We start from the raw sequence: 20,607 nt of genomic DNA, 5'->3' as shown, positions 1-20,607 counted from the left end.
CCTTTCACTTCCAAGACATGTTGAGGTTGTCAACAGGCCATAAAGCTGCAGGCCAAATTGAAATTGATTATGAACTCTCTTAAAAAGCTATCTTGTTAAAGGACAAAACATTTAAAATTCAGATCAAAGCAGGAGGAAATTCTGCAGTTTGTTAAATTGTTGTATGTGACATGGAGGAAAATGTTCCTTATCAGGAGCCATAATTTCTTTAGTATTCTTGCAACAACTAAAAAAAGAGAGAAGGGTGGAGAGAACCACATTCATTCTTTCTTTCTCTCCCCCTCTGAGTCAGACACAAAAGTGGGAGAGGGAGGAGGGAGAAATATTGTTCATTTGTTGGACCCCATGTTGCCTTAGTTCTTTTTTTTGGGAAGCACACAGATAGTACAGTGATGGGTGTCTAGATAAGAATATAGTTTGTAGCCTGATTTCTTCTCCCTCATGTGAGTGGTTCCACGTGCTTTGGCAAAGCTGGGAATGCACAATTCTGGCAGAGAAGAGACTCTGGAATGTGCAGCTCAGCACTGAACCTTGTGCACTCTCCTATTTACAGCGTATGCCTGAGAAGATGAGAGAAGAGTTGGCAAGAACTACTGGGGCAGGACAGATCTGCATCTGGGAAGAACTGAAATGTCTTTGAGTATTTATAGTGTGGATAAGATGCATTAATAATAGGGATAGAAATGGGGCCTGGACAGGATTCCTGACATGGGGAATTAAAACCTGTCTATTATCTCTGGCCTGTACTTTCTGTAAGTAAAGCATAAGCCACTATGCTGGGTGAGATATCACTTTCTCATCCCACAAGAGGTTTTTTTCAGATTTTGAAACTTTTTCCATCTCAAAATGGGACAAAGTCAATCTTGAAAATTTTCTCAAACTGATCATGTGGGGGAAAAAAAAATCACCTTGGGTCAACTAAAATGTTTTCTATTTTGACCTTTTTAAAAAGGTCAGACATTTTTAGTATAAATTAAAAAATTTCAAAACAAAATTGTTTCAAATTGAAAAACACAACTTTTAATTTAAGTGTTGAAACGAAACATTTGTCAAAAGCGACCCTTTCTCACAAACAGAAATTTGATAATAGAGGGAGGGGTTTCCGCTAGTAGACACAGGTATAAAACGATCCAATGACTGGCAGTTGAAGCTAGAGAAATTCAGGCTCAAAACAAACTACACATTTTTAACAGGATAATTAACCATGGAAGCAATTTATCAAGGTTGTGGTGGATTAATTGGAAATTTTAAAATTAAGACTAGATGTTTTCCTAAAAGATGTACTCTAATTCAACAACTGATATTGCCTTCAAGCAGTAATTAATTAATTTAGGGGGTCCTTTGGCCTGTTATGAAAGTCAGATTAGATCACAATGGTCCTTTCTGGCCTTAAAATCTGACAGTGGAGTCATGGCCTTTTGCCCAGTCTTAATCAGCCCCTGGAGCTCCCTGGTTGCAGAGGGGAGCATAAGGGTGTAGCTGTGTGGGAGCCCCCTGTCACCCAACAGCTCTGGAAGGGATTGGGCTCTGCAGTGACCACAATGTGGGATGCTGCCCAGAGGGCCCAATCCTCACATCACTCATGATAGCTATGGTTAGGCTAGCATAAGAAAGCAACAAGCATCTCATCTGATGGCTGTTATTAGTGGATTGGGATGGTCCAGGCAGGCAAGTTACAGAGAGAGCATGATCAGAACTGGTCCTGTCTGCATGGGATATAGGTTGCCAATTAGGGTTGGTCATATTCCTGGAGGTATCATCCCATGACAAACTTTAAAGTTTAATTAATTAAAATTCCTGGAGACTCCAGGATAATCCTGGAGGGTGGCAGCCGTAGTGGGGCAGAGGCTTATCCCTAGATTGTGCTTAGCTCAGATGATAAATCTCAAGAGGAAGGAACTCAGCTGGGGACTGCCAGCAAGTGAAGGCTGTTGATGGGGGAGAGAGAGAACAGAGATGGGGTTTTCCAAGTGAAACATTCTGATTCTCCCCTAGTGGGAAAAATTATTGGTCACGGGTTAATAAAAGTTTCTTCTGAATTTGTTTGTACTATCCTACATAGTCTGCTCCTTTTCTTCTTTTGATACACTGCACAGGCTTGTCCCTTTCTTCCCCAGGAAAGGGACTGACTGTCTGAGCTGCTCTTTTGATGAGGAAATTGCATAGGCTGCTTGGGGGCAGGGGAAGAATGAGTGCGTTCCCAATTAAAGAGAATCACTTTAAAATACCTTTTCAATGGTATCTTGCTCCTATAGGACTTAAATACATATCCATAGTAGTATAGAGTGCTGGAGACTTGGGCATAATTTTTGTCCTTTGTTAAAAGCGCAGCACTCGCATTGACTTCATGAACACTGGCTTTGCTTATACCACAGGAACAACTGAGGGAAGAACTTGGCCCTTTGTACGGATAAGTCTCCATATATGGTGGAGTCACTCTGCTTGGGCTCCTAGTCAAAGACAAACATGAAAAGATATATATATGGAGCAAATATAACTCTTATTAATAGTTGCTCATGGTGAACAGCAGTCAGATGGAACAGAAAGGAGGCCCTGGGCATGGAAAACCAGTTGGAAAGGGAATGAATGGAAGCTGTTAATGTTGGCACCCACAAAGTATTATGTAGGAGATATCACATACTGCCGTCTACTGATAGAGTAAGGAATCAGGAGAAGCCAGTGGAATCAACTGGAGTTTTGCCTGCGGTAACTGAGAGATTGTCAGGCTCTGGCCCATAGTGGTGTCCCCTCTTTATAAGTCTATTGAAGATCAAGCTGTCGGGACCTATTTGGTGCACGCAGTGTGTCCTGTATTGATCCATAACAGTACTCCTCTCTGCACTGACCTGACTGCTACATGAAATATCACAAATAGGTTAGAAAAGAAATGACATCACTGTGGACTAGTTGATGAAAAGATTTCAAGAAAATTAAATTGCACAAAGCTTGGTCCACCTTATCTAAAACCCAGTTCTAATCCCTTTGCCCAATGTTACATGTTCTTGCCTGTTACAAGGAGGCCTTTTCCCCTCAATATTTTAAGGTGCTGATTTCCTTCTGTGCCGCACCCCTCCCCCCACCAAATTCACTTGTATCTGATACGTTGTATCTGCTGAACATCCAAAACAATACTTATTTTCACAAAGGAGAGGAGTATGGCATGCAGTAGTCCCTGAAAAAATGATGCTCTGTGGCTCAACTCGACTTGCTTTGGAAACTGGCTTTTGTCTGGATTGCCTGCACATACCACAAAGTTCCTGTTGGGTACATAGGACTCTGCCTTTCTTGAAATGAAGTTTTCTAACTTGTCACAGCAGTAGTCCTGAATTGTGTAACTGCTATGGGGAAATCATGCTTACTGTGGCAAAATTACAGTGGGGGTGCTATTTTTCTACATCAGTTGAAGCACATTACTACCACAAAGCTGTGATAAATCAGGTCATTTTCCATTGCTATGCTAATGCAAAACCACTTAAGTGCAGACATAAGATGACAATAATGATACTCCATACCCTCTTACTTTTGTTGCAAGGATGTCCAAGCACCCTGAAAACATTAAATACTCATAACTTGCATGTGAAATAAGTAACTCATCTTATCCCCGTGCTGTATATTGGGGAAAATGAAGGTCTGTCTGCACTGCAGCCAAGAGACAGCCTCCCAGTTCTGGTAGACACTTGCACAAGCAGGGCTTGAGCTAGCCCTCTAACAATAGCAGTGTGGATGTTGCAGCTTGGACTGTCAAGCCTAGAGAGTCAGATGGGCTGGGATGCACAAGACACGACATCCACACTGCTATTAGTGTATCCTAAGTCCCACTAGCACAACTCTGTCTACCTGAGTGGGAAGCGCACTCCCAGCTGTTGCATGTCTTGAGGCACAGAAAAGTTAAGTGACTTCCAAGGGTGACAAGTACTATATGCTATAAAACAGAAGAATACTTTTTCTCCTCTTGTGTCTGTCTTTTCTGTGTAGAATATAAGCTCTTCAGGGCAGGGACCATCTCTCATTGTATTTGTAGCACCTAGTATAATGGGGCTCCAATCCCATTTGGGCCTCTAGGTGCTATTGTAATGTAAATAATACCACCTAATCAATGGGGCTCATCAGTGTCCTAAAAAGACCATTGTTAGGGAAGAGGGATGCTAAGTGTCTAGGCATTGCCAAGTGTGATGGCAATCTAAATCAGAAACAAATAGGAGCGAAGATGAAGCAAAATGAGGCCTGTATCAGATGAACTCAGATACGGTTGATTAGACTGTGTTTTGGGATCTTGATTCCATGCTGAGCAATGTGAAGTATCCATTATAGTTTCAAGAAAAAAATCCAGATTTGGCAAAGTACTTCTTCATCTTCCTTTTTAAATTCCCTGAATATTCTCTGTTTGCATCCAGAGGAGCACTTGGATTATCTTTTGTGATGCCAGCATTTCCAGCTGCATCATAATATACCAATAACCTTGCTGATGGATTACTAATATTTAGGAATGATTTCCCACTATGAGTTGCTGTACATAAAAATTAAGAATTAGATTAATATTTGCATAATGGTAACACTTACAGGCCCCTTGGTGCTAGGCATTGTACAAACATGCACCAAAAGGCAGCCCCGACCTCAAAGAATTTCCAGTCTAAATAGACAAGATAGACAAAGTGGGAGACAGGAAAGTATAGTTTATGCCCATTTTATAGAAGGGGAACTGAGGCCCAGAGAGTTTAAGCGACTTGCCCAAGTTCACAGAGTAAGTCTGTAGCAGAGACAGGAATTGAATCCAGGTCGGAGTCCTAATCCATATCTTAATCATAAAACTATTGTTCTCAGAGGAGACTTGCTGATGGGATCCCAATATCCTTCAATTCCTATGATATCCTTATAGGGATCAAACCTCAAACAGATACTGGCTCCATAAACTTTAACTCCAGTCCTCTTCTGTAAGAGTGACTACCAAATATGAATCCAAATATAGAGATTTCAGATAAACTCCTATTCCCTAATAGTGAGGAATGCCCAAAGAATCAGATATTGAAAGGAATACAGAAATTTGGCCTTGTAAGGGACAGAAAGAACAAAAAATGTCTGCATCTGAGAACTCTTAAAACCAGCCATGTTTTCTCAAATACTTGAGGTGTTGATCCTACCTAGGTACCTTGGGAAAGAGAATATTGCAAAGGGTATGTCTATACTAGCCGCCGGATCAGCAGGCAGCAATCGATCCGGCAGGGGTCAATTATCGCATCTAGTCTAGACACAATAAATCAACCCCCAAGCGCTCTCCTGTCAACTCCTGTACTCCACCGCCCTGAGAGGTGCAGGCAGTTGACTGGGGAGCGGCAGTGAGTAGGTCTAAGCAGTGGTGAGCTGGAGCCGGTTCGCACTAACCAGTTGTTAAATTTAGAAGCCGCTTTAGAACCGGTTGTTAAAGGGTTGGGAAAACTCCAGCCCGCGGGCCACATCTGGCCCGCAGGACTGTCCTGTCCGGCCCACCTGAGCTCCCGGTTGGGGAGGCTCCCCTTGAGAATCCCTTTTTACTCACCTGACGGCACTCCAGGTCTTCAGATTCACTGAAGACCTGGAGCGACTGAAGGAACCAGTTCTTCAGATTTTGGCAGCTCATCACTGGGTCTAAGTACATCAACTTCAGCTACATTTATTCACGTAGCTGAAGGTGTGTAACTTAGATCCATTTACCCCCTCTCACTCCCCCCCAGTGTAGACCAGGTCAAAGACAGCAAATGTCTCATATCTAGACACACACTCCCTGTGACCAGGCTTTTTAAGATGCAATCTAAAAAACAGAGTAATGAGTATTTGCTGTCTTAGCAGTTTCTTCTCTTAATACACAAAAGCATTTACCCAAATGATTGCAGTTAATGTGAATAAGAGACCCTGTAATCTCAGCCAGAATGCTGTGACCTTTTCAACACAAAATACCAGCTTTACAGATGGCCAGAGTGGTAGAAGGGTAAATAATCTACTTTAAAATAGGGCCTTCCCTCCTAGGTAAGAATGGATGGTGTGTGCAACATAATTCTCTGAGCCCTGGTTTAAACTGCAGGGTTAGGTTGAATTTAGCCTCCTTAGGCCAATTTTAAAATGGATGTGTCCACGCAACCAACCCCGTTCTGTCGACTTAAAGGGCTCTTAAAATTGACTTCTGTACTCCTTCCCAGCGAGGGGAGTAGCGCTAAAATCAACCTTGGTGGGTCAAATTTGGGGTAGTGTGGACGCAAATCAACGGTATTGCACTCTGGGAGTGCTCCAATGTGACCGCTCTGGACAGCACTTCGAACTCTGATGCACTAGCCAGGTACACAGGGAAAACCCTGGGAACTTTTGAATTTCATTTCCTGTTTGGTCAGCGTGGCGAGCTCAGCAGCACAGGTGACTGTGCTGTCCCCCCAGAATCACAGATGAGCTCCAGCATGGACCGAAAGGGAGACACTGGATCTAATTGCTGTATGGGGAGAAGAATCTGTGCAGGAAGAACGCCGAGCAAAAAGAAGAAATGCAAATATATTTGCCAAAATCTCACAGGGCATGGTGGAGAAAGGCTACAACAGGGACACAGAGCAGTGCCTCATGAAAGTTAAGGAGCTCAGACAAGCCTGCCAAAAGACAAAGGAGGCAAACGGGCACTCCGAGTCAGACCCCCAAACATGCCACTTCTATGATCAGCTGCATGGCATTCTAGGGGGGACGCTACCACTACCCCACCACTGTCTGTGGACACCTGCAAGGGGGGAGTCTCACGCAACAGGGAGGAAGATTTTGTGGATGAGGCAGAGGAGGAGAATGCGCAGCAGGCAAGCGGTGAATCCGTTCTCCCTGGCAGCCAGGACCTTTTTATCACCTTGGAGCCAATACCTTCCGAAGGCGGGTTCCCCGACCCTGAAGCCAGAGAAGGCAGCTCTGGTGAGTGCACATTTGTAACTACAGTACAGGGTTTAAAAGCAATAGTGTTTAATGTTTGATTTGCCCTGAAGAATTGGGATGCATTCGCGGCCAGTACAGCTACTGGAAAAGTCTCTTCACATGTCTGGGGATGGAGTGGGGATCTTCCAGGGACATCTCCATGAAGCTCTCTTGGAGAAAGCCTTTGCAGAAGGTTTCTGGGGAGGGCTGCCTTATTTAGTCCTCCATGGTTGAACACTTTACCACGGCAAGCCAGTAGCAAGTATTCTGGAATCATTGCAGCACAAAGCATGGCAGCGAATGGTCCTGGGTTTTGGTCACATTCAAGCAACATTCAGTCTATATCTTTCTGTGTTAGCCTCAGGAGAGTGATATCATTCATGGTCACCGGGTTGAAATAGGGGAATTTTTGTAAGGGAACAGTAAAAGGACCCCGTTCATGCTGGGCTGTTTGCGCTTGGCTAAAAGGGATCATCCCAGAGAATAGCCACACGATGCAGTGGGGGGAGGTGTGTCCTGCACATCCACCCGAAAACCGCAGCCCCTGCTTTTAAATGTGAAACCCAACCCATTGCTTGCTATGGGAAAGGATGGCGCTGCAGTTTGAAACCATTCCCACATGTTATGCGTAAAAAGCCAACCCCACGTACCCCGTGCCTTACCATGGCTGTCTGGGAAACCGAATTCTGTTGCCCAGCTGTGTGTGATGTGTCACCATACCGGCAGGCGCGCAATATAAAAGGCAAAATGCAACCTTGTACCTAAAGCACATGTTCTGTCTGCTGTGAATTGCTTGATTCACTGTGAAAGAGTATCCCTTTTGTTCTCAGAAATGTATCCTCTTAAATTTTACTCTCCCTTTTTATCTCTTCCCCTCCCCCCACCACCACGTGCAAATGTTTACACTTCCCCCTATCATCTCTGTCCCTGAGGTTATTGCAGATTAGAAGGCGAAAAAAACACACTCGCGATTACATGTTTTCCGAGTTCATGCAGTCCTCCTGCACTGATAATGCAAAGCTTAATGCATGGAGGCATTCAGTGTTAAAGGTCAGGAAAGCATTAAGTGAATACGAAGAGCAGAGGCAGGAGGCAATGCTGAGGCTAATGGGGGAGCAAACGGACATGATGTGTCTGGTGGAGCTGCAGGAAAGCCAACAGGAGCACAGACCCCCCCGCTGCATCCATTGTATATCCACCTGACCTCCTCCCCAAGTTCCATATCCTCCTCACCCAGACGCCCAAGAACACGGGGGTGGGGGAGAAGAGGGGGAGGCTCTGGGCACCCAGCCACTGCACTCCAGAGGACGGCCCAAGCGACAGAAGGCTGTCATTTAAACAGTTTGCTTTTTGTAGCCGCACTACAAATCAATGTGGCCTTGTCCTTCCCTCCTCCCCCACCCGAGCTACCTTGTCAGTTCTCTCTCCATTAATTAAAAAAAAAAAAAAAAAAAAGAGAATGCATGGTTTCAAAACAATAGTTACTTTATTTCGAAGTGGGGAGGGAGGGTGATTTGGTTACAGGGAACGAAAAGCAACCAAGGGGGGGTGGGTTTGCATCAAGGAGAAACACACAGAACAGTCACACCGTAGCCTGGCCAGTCATGACACTGGTTTTCAAAGCCTCTCTGATGTGCAGTGCACCTAGCTGTGCTCTTCTAATCGCCCTGGTGTCTGGCTGCTCAAAATGGGACGCCAGGCGATTTGCCTCAACCTCCCACCCCTCCATAAATGTCTCCCCCTTACTCTCATAGATATTATGGAGCGCACAGCAAGCAGCAATAACAATGGGACTGTTGGTTGCGCTGAGGTCTGACCTAGTCAGCAAACTGTACCAGCGAGCTTTTAAACATCCAAAAGCACATTCTACCACCATTCTGCACTTGCTCAGCCTATAGTTGAACTGCTCCTTACTACTGTCCAGGCTGCCTGTGTACGGCTTCATGAGCCATGGGAACAAGGGGTAGGCTGGGTCCCCAAGGATAACTATAGGCATTTCAACATCCCCAAAGGTAATTTTGTGGTCTAGGAAGTAGGTCCCTTCTTGCAGCTGCTCAAGCAGCCTGGAGTTCCTAAATATGCAAGCATCAGGCACCTTTCCCGGCCATTCTACATTGATGTCGGTGAAACGTCCCTTGTGATCCACCAGTGCTTGCAGAGAAGTACCCCTCGTGGTTTATGTACTGGTTGGCAAGGTGGTCCAGGGCCAAGATGGGGAATATGCATTCCATCTATCACCCCACCACAGTTAGGGAACCCCATTGCAGCAGAGACATCCACTATGACCTGCACATTTTCCCAGAGTCACTACCCTTGATAGCAGAATGTCAGTGATTGCATTGGCCACTTGGATCACAGCAGCTCCCACACTAGACTTGACTTGCCCACTCCAAATTGATTCCCAACCGACCGGTAGCAGTCGGGCGTTGCAAGCTTCCACAGGGCTATCTACTCGCTTCTCAACTGTCAGGGCAGCTCTCATCTTGGTATTCCTGCGCTTCAGGGTGGTGGGGGGAAAGCAACTCAGAATTCCAGGAAAGTGGCCTTACGCATGCAGAAGTTTCACAGCCACTGTGAATCATCCCATACTCACAACACTATGCGGTCCTACCAGTCAGTCTGTGCTTATTTGCCTGGCCCAGAATCAGCATTCCACTGTATCAACCAGCCCCACTGCCGCCATGATGTCCCAATTGCCACAGCCCGTGCTTTCAGGAATGTCTGTGTCCATGTCCTCATCAAAAGCCTCCTTGTGCTGGCGTCTCTTAGTCTGGTTCCACATATACTCCAGGATAATGCGCAAGGTGTTTACAATGCTCACAGCAGCAGCGGTGACGGTGAGCTGAACAGGCTCCATGCTTGCCGTGGTATGGCGTCTGTAGGAGAGCAGAGTTGCAGCAGCAGAAGCGGTGGATGACGACGGTTAGCAGATCTACTTCAGCATCTGCTGACAGCAGCACCCAGGACACAACAGCCGTGGAGATGGTGAGCTGAGCTGAGCGGACTCAATGCTTGCCGTGGTATGGCGTCTGCACGGAAAAAAGGCGCAAAACGATTGCCGTTGCTTTCACGGAGGGAGGGGTGACTAACGACATGTACCCAAAACCACCCACGGCAATGTTTTTGCCCCATCAGGCATTGGGAGCTTAACCCGGAATTCCAATGGGCGGTGAAGACTGCAAACTCAGAAATACAACACTGCATCAGTTGCGTTTAGAAGATTTTCTTCACATCCAAAATAACTGGAGACAAGTTTAATATCCAGAAATGTATGGCTCAGCCTGCTTCCCTACTGTTTACCTGGTAAAACTGCCCACTGATGGGTGGATTTTTTTTTTTTAAGCCTTGATATGTAGTTATCTCAGGGCAGGTCTATACTACGGGGTTGAGTCAACCCAAGATATGCAACTCCAGCTATGTGAATACCTGGGTTGATTAGAGAAACTCTCCTGTCGACTTACCTTATGATTCTCGTTCAGGTGGAGTACCGGAGTCAACGGTAGAGCGATCTGCGGTCAATTTAGCGGGTCTTCACTAGACCCGCTAAATTGACCCCCAGTGTATTGATCGCTGCAGCATCGATCCCCAGTAAGTGTAGACATACCCTCAGTATCAACTTTCAGACATCTGCATGATAGAAACTTAGTCCTTTTTGCTTCTGTAAAAATGTGAAGGGCCAAATTCATCCCTCCACTAAAGCCACCAGAATTGCATTGCTTACATCAGGGCTGCATTGAAAAGTGTTTAATCACTGATGGCTATGTTGTTTCATAGTTACAGGTTTGATTCTGGAAGGTGCTCAGCATTGGAGTCAATGGGACTCCTCATATGGTTAAAGTAAGCATGTGATTTGGGACCAAAGTGCTCAGCACCTTGCAGGAGCAATCCCCATCAGAAGTGATGACCAGATGAAGATGCATTATGCACAATTTCAGTTATCCTTGTAGTTACTAGAAATCTCTTTGAGATTAACTGGAGCCTAAATGTGGACTTGCTTTTTCATATTTCAGTGAACCAGCACTTGGCTACTTCCCATAATAAAGGGTAAATTTCAAAACAGAAAAGTGCTCACTTCTGAGCCAAAGCTGTTTAACCAGGAACAAAGATAACATGTAGCATGGGGTGGTTGGCAAGTCCACATGTGGAAGATTTCTGATGAACTCAATGCACTTCCTCTGTTTTTTATTTAGATTTCATATGGCTCTACTGAAAACAAAATAAAGAAAATGGATGAATGAGATCAACTCTGTTAAAATCAGGAAAAGTTCTGAGATACAATTACACACTCGATCACTTAGATGAAAAAACTGTGAAATGAATGAGTTGTAAAACATCATTAAAATGTTTAGACTAGCATACCACGCTAGCTGACAGCCAGAAAAATACTCAGAGTAATAGGAAATCGTCAAAGAAATAATCCCCATCCCATTGACATTGGTAATCTACTTTCCTCTGTGTGACTAAAGACTGTCAAACAGTCTAATCTTCTTAGTTTTCCAAGCAGCCACCCTATAGAAGGGATCTCGAAGTAAGCATATCACAGCAACTTCAACACTGTAGCACCTCTCACAAATGTAGCAATTAAAAATAAATGACTAGCCACCAAAGTGAGAGTCATGATCACATTATTTCTGGAAAGGATTTGATATTTGAATCACATCTATGAATGTCATAGCTTTGAGGGTTGGCAAGTCTAAATTATCAAAAAAAAAAAAAAAAGCCAAAAATCACTTCACATGTGGGTGGACAATTTTTTCTCTTTATGTTTGAAACAGTTTCCACTGAAATGAGTGGGAGTTTTGCTACTTAATTCAGTGGGAGCAGGATCTGCTCTTTTATTGGCGCATTGTTATGATATACCACTGCAAGGGACATGAGATTTTGGAGATAGGATTATACATTTAAAAATGATCTTTTGGAAGAGCCCTTTTAGAATACATTCAGTGGACCAACTTCAGTTTTCAATTTTAGAAACTTCCTAAGCAAATCTATAACAGTATCAACTGAATCAGAAGTTGCAGGTACAGTACCACTTTACAATCAGTGGGTTCTTGGCCAGGAATGTCTGAATATCACCAGGAAGATAACTTTGGTGGTTGCCAATCCAAGGAGAATGCCTTAGGTTTGACAAGCTGCAGAGCCTGTATCATGCAACTTCTTAGGATTTTTATTGGAGACTGTAACCATAACACAATTTTTTCCCCAGAGGATTCCACTGAGAAATCTGGAAAGTGTAATCATGCAATACAACTGTTCCCAGTAATGGAGAATGTGATTTTGATAGGGGTTGATATGGCCTTCTGCCAATGGGAACCACTTTACAGTAACTCTTTGAGGCTTTATGGCAAGTGCAGGATCCTTGGAAAAAGAAGAAAGGATCTTTGCTAGGAGGTAAATATTTTTCTCCTCCGTGTTTGAGATGGAGTCCAAAGGGTTTCATACACTGAAGCAAGAGATTTAAAGTGATACTGCTGAAGCTTGATATGCTCACTCAGGCTTTTCAAACTATCTCGTACAAAAGTTTTGATCTGGGACTAGGACTTTGCTCCACCAAAATGTCATCCAGATTTAGAAATACAAAGGGCCCTGGTCTTGTTATGATAGCTTTAATTTTATAGGACCTGAAGAAGAGCTCTGTGTAAGCTCAAAAGCTTGTCTTCACCAACAGAAGTTGATCCAGTAAAAAGTATGACCTCTCACACCTTGTCTCTCCACTAAATTTGACCATTATCCAATGCACAGCAGTGACCTCGTATACAGCTTTCTATATAGTATAACATTCTGTGTATTGACTCTTGTGAATGGCTGAGCAGCACATTCATTATAAGCCCCTGTCTTCAGGTGCTTATAACTCTCGGAAAAACATAGCCTTTGGGCTCAAAAGTCTCATGCTTGATCTTAGAATAAAGGAGGCTTTTGTGTGCCTTGAGAGCTCAGTATAATTTTATTTGGCCTTTTATGCATTCTCAAAGTATGAAAAAAGTTCACATATTAAAAAAAAAATAATTCAGACACTTTTGAGGGGCTAAACTCTATTAACCACTTCAAATGCAGTTGTGCTTACTGAGGACTTTATTAAAGATCTACTGTTTAGACATTTAGGATCTGCTCCTTCTCACATTTTTACTTCATTAGTTATTCCTGATTTAAACAAGTGTAAGAGGAATGAATCATTCCCAATTAATGTTTAAGAGTCAAACCCTAAAGTTACATATACCACCCGTGTTGCTTGGCTTTGTCTTTAGGGAAGTTCAGAGGCAGAGGACTTCAGCTACAGGCACACATCAATGACTGCACAGCTGGAGCCATGAGACGTTGCAATAATGTCACTTTATGCACAACACATCATAACTTGGCCATACTTGTACATACCATAGAGTATAAAACATAAATTGTAATAGCAATATAAGATGCTATTTTATGCTTCCTGTAGGAAACATAACATTGGTATTTCCAGACTTTAATTGTACTTTTATCTGAGCTAGAGTTATTGAGATGCTTAGGTGCCACAAGTACTCCTTTTCTTTTTGCGAATACAGACTAACACGGCTGTTACTCTGAAACCTGAGATGCTATTTGTATTCACATAAATCTTTAGTCCTTTCCGGAACATTCCTGAGCTATTTGCCTCTATATGGGGTGGGGGGAGTATTAATTTAAAAGGAATGAAATATTTGCTTTTCAATATGAACTCGCTGTGTGACACTGTGGCCAAAAGGGCTAATGCTTGGGTGCTGTGATAGGGTGTACAAATCCCTCTCTGGGCCCAAAGGGGTCAATGGACAATACTGGATCCGGGTAGCCCTGACCCACCCCTCCAGGCCTGCAGAGCATGCTCCACCTGGAGAGAAACCTTAAAAAGGAAAAGACCGGGGCGGAGGACAGACTCCTGAACAAGCCTCACTGTGAGGAAGATGAGCCCAGCTGAGACTGAAGGTTTAGGTGTCTTCGTTTTTGCTATATTGGACTTATTTGTCTTGGTCTGGGAGTCTTTGGGGGAGACAGTTGGTAGCATGTGGGCAAACCAGAGTGACTGACACTGCTGCCTCTCAAAGGGCTCTGGGTCAGAGGTCAGTGGTTTGGGAGGGCCCTAGCCCCCTGTGATGGGGTGTTCAACCCACATCTGCCCTGAAGAGGTTAAGGTGGCCAGGTGGGCCAATTAAGTGCTTAGGCTGCACCTGGAGGAGGAGCTAGGGAGCAATGAGGACTAATTAAAGGAGGAAGCTCACCTGGACAGGAACAGGCAGGGCTGGTATAAAACTGGGTAGCTGAGGGCAGACTGGGAGGAGGCCTGGAGAATGTCTGAGGTGATGGAGAAAAGGGAGTTTGGCCTGCAGGGAACAGTGTACCTGGAGGTGGGTGGAGAAGGAGGCTGATAGAGGCAATGTACGAAATAGTCCAGGGAAACAACAACAGCAAAGCATGGGGCAAACCTTAGCTGCTGGTTGTAGGGTCCCTGGGCTGGAACCTGGAGAAAGGGGTGGACCTGGGTTCCCCTATCAGCCACTGAGGAAGTGGCACCATTGAGAAACAGTGAATTGAAAGACTGCTTGGGACAGCTGATACAGAGAGACATTGGTACACAACCGCATCCCCCCACCCGGAAGGGGAAAATTACAGTGACTAGGTGGGTGGGCCAAGGGAGCAGTTGAGGAGTGGGGTGGGGAGAGAGATGGAGTGAGCACCCACCGGAAGGGGTTTGAGACTGTCAGAGATAATCCCCAGCTGCGCCTAGAAGGAGGCACTTCAGTGGTGAGTAGAGCACCATGTGACACTCCCCTGCCAACTGCCCTTGTTGTGAGGGTGTAACCTCATTTCCACCCCACCTCCTGCTCTAGTAAGGAGAGAGTAAGAATGTTGAAAACCCTGAAATGAGGATAAGCCACTGAAGGCCCTTCCTGCTGGGATGCAAGAGAGTGGAAACCAAATGCACTGAGCACGAGGCCATCTGGCTCTGCTACAGATATAAAAAACAGAGAACTCTCAAGTAGGCATAGAGAGGTTATTTTACTTCTGTGTTTGGCACTGATGCAACTACTGCTGGAATATACTGTCTATTTTCTTGTCCACACTGTAAGAAGGATGTTAATACATTTGACAAGGGTTAAGAGAAAAGCCACGAGAATGATTCAAGGATTAGAAAACGTGTATAGTTGCGCTACAGGAACTCAATCTTAAGTAGCTTCATAAAGAGACCATTAAGGGGTGTCTTGATCACAATCTATAAGCACCTTCCTGGGGAACAAATATTTAATAATGGGGGGGTCTTCAGTCTAACAGACAAAGGTATAACAAAATCCAAAGGCTGTAAGTTTAAGCTCGACAAATTTAGACTGGAAATAAGATGTACATTGTTAACAGTGAGTAATTAGCTCTTGGAATAATTTACCAAGGGTCTTGGTGGATTCTCGATCACTGGCTATATTTAAATCAAGATTAGATTTTTTTTTTTTTAAGAGATGCTGTAGTTCAAAAAAGGAATTACTTTGGGTAAGTTGTGTGGCCTCTGTTATACAGGAGGTCAGACTAGATGATCACAATGGTCCCTTCTGGCGTTAGAATCTATGAGCTTCAAGTGCTCTCGTACTCTGGTATTTCAGGAAGGAGTTAATTACAGTGCCCACTTAGCCTTGTCTGTTGTTCAGCATTTCATGCCTCTCATACCACTTCAGAATATTATTATTCTCCTCATGCTGAAGATCCCTTGTACCCAGAGCCCCATTATTTTCATTGCCTTTCTCTAGACTTTTATTTCAGCTGCATATATTCCAGCTGTGATGCAGTATTCACGGCAGAGTTGTATTGACTTTTCTATAATATTTCCTTGCTGTTATTTATCTCGTTTGTTTGTTGCACATTTGGCAGATGTCTGTCTTGAGCATCTTATGCTGACAGTGAAATTCTTCCTTCGACTTTACTTACAAAATTCATCACTATATACAGATAACCTTTTTTTTTTCCAGCATGCAGAACATTGCACGATTCCCCTGAATTACAGCTGCCCTCAAATTGACCTATTATATAGTTTTGTTGGGAGTTTTCTGCAGTTCTTTAGTCATAATCCTCCCTGCTCTTGAATAATTTTTTTTTTTTTATTCCCTGGTATGAATCTCTTTCTACAGTGAATAAATGAATGCACATTGCCTATATCATTCATTTTTCTTTGCCATTAGTCTTTAAATCAGTAATTCTCAAACTGGTGATCCCTTTCACATAGCAAGCCTCTGAGTGCGACACCCCCCCCCCCAAATTAAAAACACTTTTTAAATATATTGAACACCATTAGAAATGCTGGATGCAAAGTGGGGTTTGGGGTGGAAGCTAACAGCTCACGACCCCCAGTGTAATAACCTTGCAACCCCTGATGGACCCCAACCCCCAGTTTGAGAACTCCTGCTTTAAACAAACCAAATACAGTTGGTATAATCAATGAATTAACAGCCTGTATTAAAGTTTTTTTTGTAAGTGAGCTTTGTTAAATACTTCGTGTAAATGAGACTCAGACCCTATGGCCTCTTTGCAGCACTTTGGCAGTGTAAAAGGATCTTAAATGTAATTTCCACCCATTTTATAGCCTCTCTTTGCTGTCATTATGGTGTAAACAAGCCTTTGTATAAATGAGAATAAGGCCCATGTGCTCTCAATGTGCATGCATAAATCATGCTAATAGGTTTTATGAAGTCATATCTAAAGCAGAAATGGTTCTGTAGTATTTGACTACATTATGATTCCTACTGTAAAAGTAATAAAGCATTGAGGCTTGATATAAATATATATTTTTAAAGGTATTTAAGTATCTAACTCCCATTGATTAAGGTTCCAAAAGTAGATTTTACTGACCTGTATTTTTATAGGAACTTGGGGAGAGGAGTTAGTTTAAAAGGTAGAGTTAAAACTTATGAATTTTTAGGGCACTTAACTTAGGAAAAATATTTTTCACAGCATGATTTGGCTCTTCTGTTCCTGTTGCAGTTCTTGTTGGAGTCCAAATCTTAGGTTTCTAATCGATGAACTGTCTTCTATGTAGAAAACACTTCAGTAGGTAGATCCCATCTCCTTCACAAGTCTCCTGAGTATTCTCTGGTTCATTGCCTTAGTTACTTCTTGCTGTTCTCTCCAGACGTGGTTGTAGTGGATGAATGCTTAGATTCTTATGGGTGGTCTACATTGCCTAAAGGAGTTCTTGTTCTTTCAGAAGGCCAGATTTTCAGATGGTATAAATTGGTGTATTCACACGAAAGTCACCCATTCAATCCAGCTGAGAATCTGGCCCACTATCTGCATGTGGATCAGGCTGGGTGTCAGTCCCCAGTTCCTTCAATCTCATTATAAGCAGAAAATCCAACAGGACACTGAGCCAGAGCTTTTACTCTGCTTCCATTTGGGGAATTAATTCCAGACCATTGCATCTTTTAATATTTAGCCTATAGTGAAGTGAACTATTTCCATTTCTAATGGTGACAGTTGAGGCAGCAGACTTTTCCCCGAAAGTGTGTGTTAGTGCTAAAATTACTCCTCAACACTGGATTGAACACAGTATTGCAAGACTTGCTGGAGGAAACTTAGAGAAACATCTCTTTTCCCTGGTTTTCAGAAGTGGAATATGTGTATAAGGGCTCCATTGTTCAACAGAGAGATATACACACACATAGATGTGCAAAGGAAGGACTGGTTAATACACGCACATAGATGTGCAGGGGAAGGACTGGTTAACAAACACCATTAGAGCTGTTCATTAATGAAATCTAGAGCAATTTCTACGTTTTATCAAATAAACCCATTACACTCATGGTGATGAGATGGCAATTGCCAGCAGAGGTCACCATTGTGTTAGATGGTTTGAAAGATCCTGGCTTCATTTGCTTTTGTAGGGCAGAGATTTTAATGACACTCAGCAATCTCTAATTCCTCCAATATTGGACTGATTTTATTGGTGGTGAGATTTAATTTCAGTCTTCTACTACAGATTGCCTACAGTACTTATACCTAAAATACAGAGTTGGTCCTCAAATAACTACACAACTGCATTACTGCCTTAAAAATACAAGTACTGGGGAATTATATACATGTCAGAATAGCCTTTATAATTTAAAATAGAAGAGGTGGTCAGAATGCAAGAAATGTTCATTAAAATATATTGGGATTTTCAAATGGTTTTTAACATTTTTATTTCTTTAAATAAACTCAAATTAAGAGTAAAAGGGAGCATCTTATACATGACCAAAGCAAGTGGAGTCATAAGTGAGCTTTTGGGATCTAATCTACCCATTAATACACGGCTGCAGCCTCCACTTTGCCTAGCTTCAGTTCCTACATGTGCCCCAGCCATCTCTCTTCTATATGCTCCTTAAAGGAAGGGCAGTTAGCATAACACTGACCTCCTAAAACATGTTCAGTTTTTCTGAACCCAAATTTTGATGCACATTTTAAAGCAAGTGGGTAACAATTGTAATGAATTAGTGTTGCGACTGTTTTTATTTAATACATGTGTCAGAATAAGCCATTGTGCTCTTTGGGTAACTCTTAACCGAAAGCCCAAGAACACAGCTCAGAAGAGGAATTCTTAAATTTTGGGTGAAGAAATTAACATTGCGTAGCTAACACGCAGAGAAAGTAATGAGCAATATAGTCATCACTATTTCCTCTGCTATTACATTGTGAAATAGATCCCTTTAGGGTGAGTTGTCTGCATTTCTCAAGTTGTTGAATAACTACTTCTACTTTGCATATACTCAACAGAAAAGTTACTGTCTTGCTGTAAGATCTCTCCAGATCCTGCTGAGATTTATCATAGAATGACTCACACATTTGAGGGCCAAATCCTGCTTCTCTTACTTATTTGGACAGTCCACTTAATCTGGCCATTGATCCCACTGTTGCAGTCCTCTTGAGAAAGTACCGACATCACAGCAACCTTGCAAGTTTGACACACACGACATCTCAGTTGACAGAATTGTTTTAATGGAACTTCTTTCTGTAATGTATGCAGCAACTCAGAACTGTAACCAATGTGCATATAGGCAGGACCCTCAGATGACTGTCTTGGGGTGCAGAGGAGAACTCATGTATTTTGTTTTAGCTTATATCAAAAAGTACCCAAGAGGCTCTACTGTGCTACACTTCAAGGCATGAAAACAGCCATGAATTATTTTTTCTAACTGTTACAGAGCAACTTCCAAGTTGTGGCAACTTGGAAAAACCAGCCTGACAAGCAAGCTTACTATTTTTTTCCCTAAAAGTTCTGGAGCATATAATAAGAATTTAAAGTGAAGGAAGAAACCCCCAAAGCACACACAAACTTTGTCAAGTTACATTTTGTTCTGAACTCCCCAATTCTCTTTCTCTTTCCCTGACCGGGGTCCCCATCTCTGTCTCCCTGACTAGTGTCTCTCCTAGATAAAACAGCTTTATCATCAAATACAAATCAATAAACACTCAGTTTCATCCTGTCACAACAGGTCAGACAACAAGGAGTTTGCAAGCTTTTCCATGTGAAACTAGAGAATCTGTATCTCTGGTGACCTGCTGCTTCTGCCAATGTCTGATAGCCTTGAATCAATTCTGCTCAGCCTTACACCACAATTCAGCTCTGATAATGAACGTTTTCTGAACTAAGGTAGGATTGTTTGAGGAAAAATGTGGCTAATGTTAAATGAGCCTAATTCTCTGAAGTGAGCAGGGTAATGGTGATTTCTTAGAAGATTAACTGAGGTACCTGTGAACATTAAATTAGTCTGATTTACCTGGATGAAAACAGATGAGAGAGAATCCTTGTATTTTTCTAAGACTGGGGTGCTCTGTAAGGATGTGTCACAGGTTTTTGAACTTAGCCACAAACACTTATTGAAGCCTTCCAGATAAGCATGACGTCAAGCCTGTATTAGGTCCGTTTTAAGTCTCAACACACCAACCAAAATATGGGAAAAAATCGTAGGCTTTTTGCATAAATGTTACTTTCTAGTCACAGCCAGTACAATCCATCTTTCAAACACATCTGGACTGCCCCCATCCAGGAGGATGAGGTTCAGAGTATACCAAAACCATGTTTGCTAAGTATAAAAATCCCAAACTTCTACAACAACCACCGTGATTGCTTTGTGAAAGCCCTTTGATCAGAGTGTTGTCACTCACCTCTGAGCTGTACCCTGAACACCACTGGGAGATGGAATCCTAAGGGGTGCCCAAGCTGTTCGGTAGACTGTAGTATCCTAGTTTGTGGACACTTTCCCAAATCAGATGAGCCATTCACACACACACTCTGCTTCTCCAGCCTTATTCACTGCTCTGAGGGGTGAGAGCAGCACTGACTCATATGAGAGTCAAGCTCCGCCTGGGTCCTAGTGCCTGGAAACCAGAGCTGCATTGATTCAGGAAACCAGCCTTTGGCTCAGAGCCTAAATCCATGCAGAGATGCACAGATGTGCAGAGGAAGTTTCAAAGTGTATGCACAGACTCTGTAGGAATATGCACAATAAATATTAAGCAAGGCCAGGGACCCCCCACTGCATAAATCCAATACTTTATTCTCAGCCACAGTCAGTGATTTTAAAATGTATGTTAGCTTCTGGTCTGCATCTTCGTTCCTGCCTCCTGCACTATACACTGATCTTGGTCTTAAAGGAGCTGCATGTGTGTAGAGGGACCATCCAAGCTCCCTGTGGGATGGGTCCTCATAGTAATGGCTCACAGTGACCC

At 43.1% G+C, this 20,607-nt stretch overlaps 1 protein-coding gene across 3 annotated transcripts in view; it reads right to left on the bottom strand.

The window, feature by feature from the left end:
* The window catches only part of NGF (nerve growth factor), a 48,519-nt gene extending 28,364 nt beyond the window's left edge, over window positions 1–20,155 (bottom strand). For all 3 annotated transcript variants that reach the window (XM_073319534.1, XM_073319532.1, XM_073319535.1), the window contains exon 1: window positions 20,044–20,155. The gene's annotated coding sequence lies outside the window, so the exon portion shown is untranslated. The remainder of the gene's footprint in view (window positions 1–20,043) is intronic.
* Between the last annotated feature and the right edge of the window lie 452 nt (window positions 20,156–20,607).

This window comes from Lepidochelys kempii, chromosome 21 (assembly GCF_965140265.1).
Source record: "Lepidochelys kempii isolate rLepKem1 chromosome 21, rLepKem1.hap2, whole genome shotgun sequence".
NCBI lineage: Eukaryota > Metazoa > Chordata > Testudines > Cheloniidae > Lepidochelys > Lepidochelys kempii.
The sequence above is the reverse complement of the archived record's forward strand: the minus strand, read 5'-3'. Positions and strand labels throughout refer to the sequence as shown.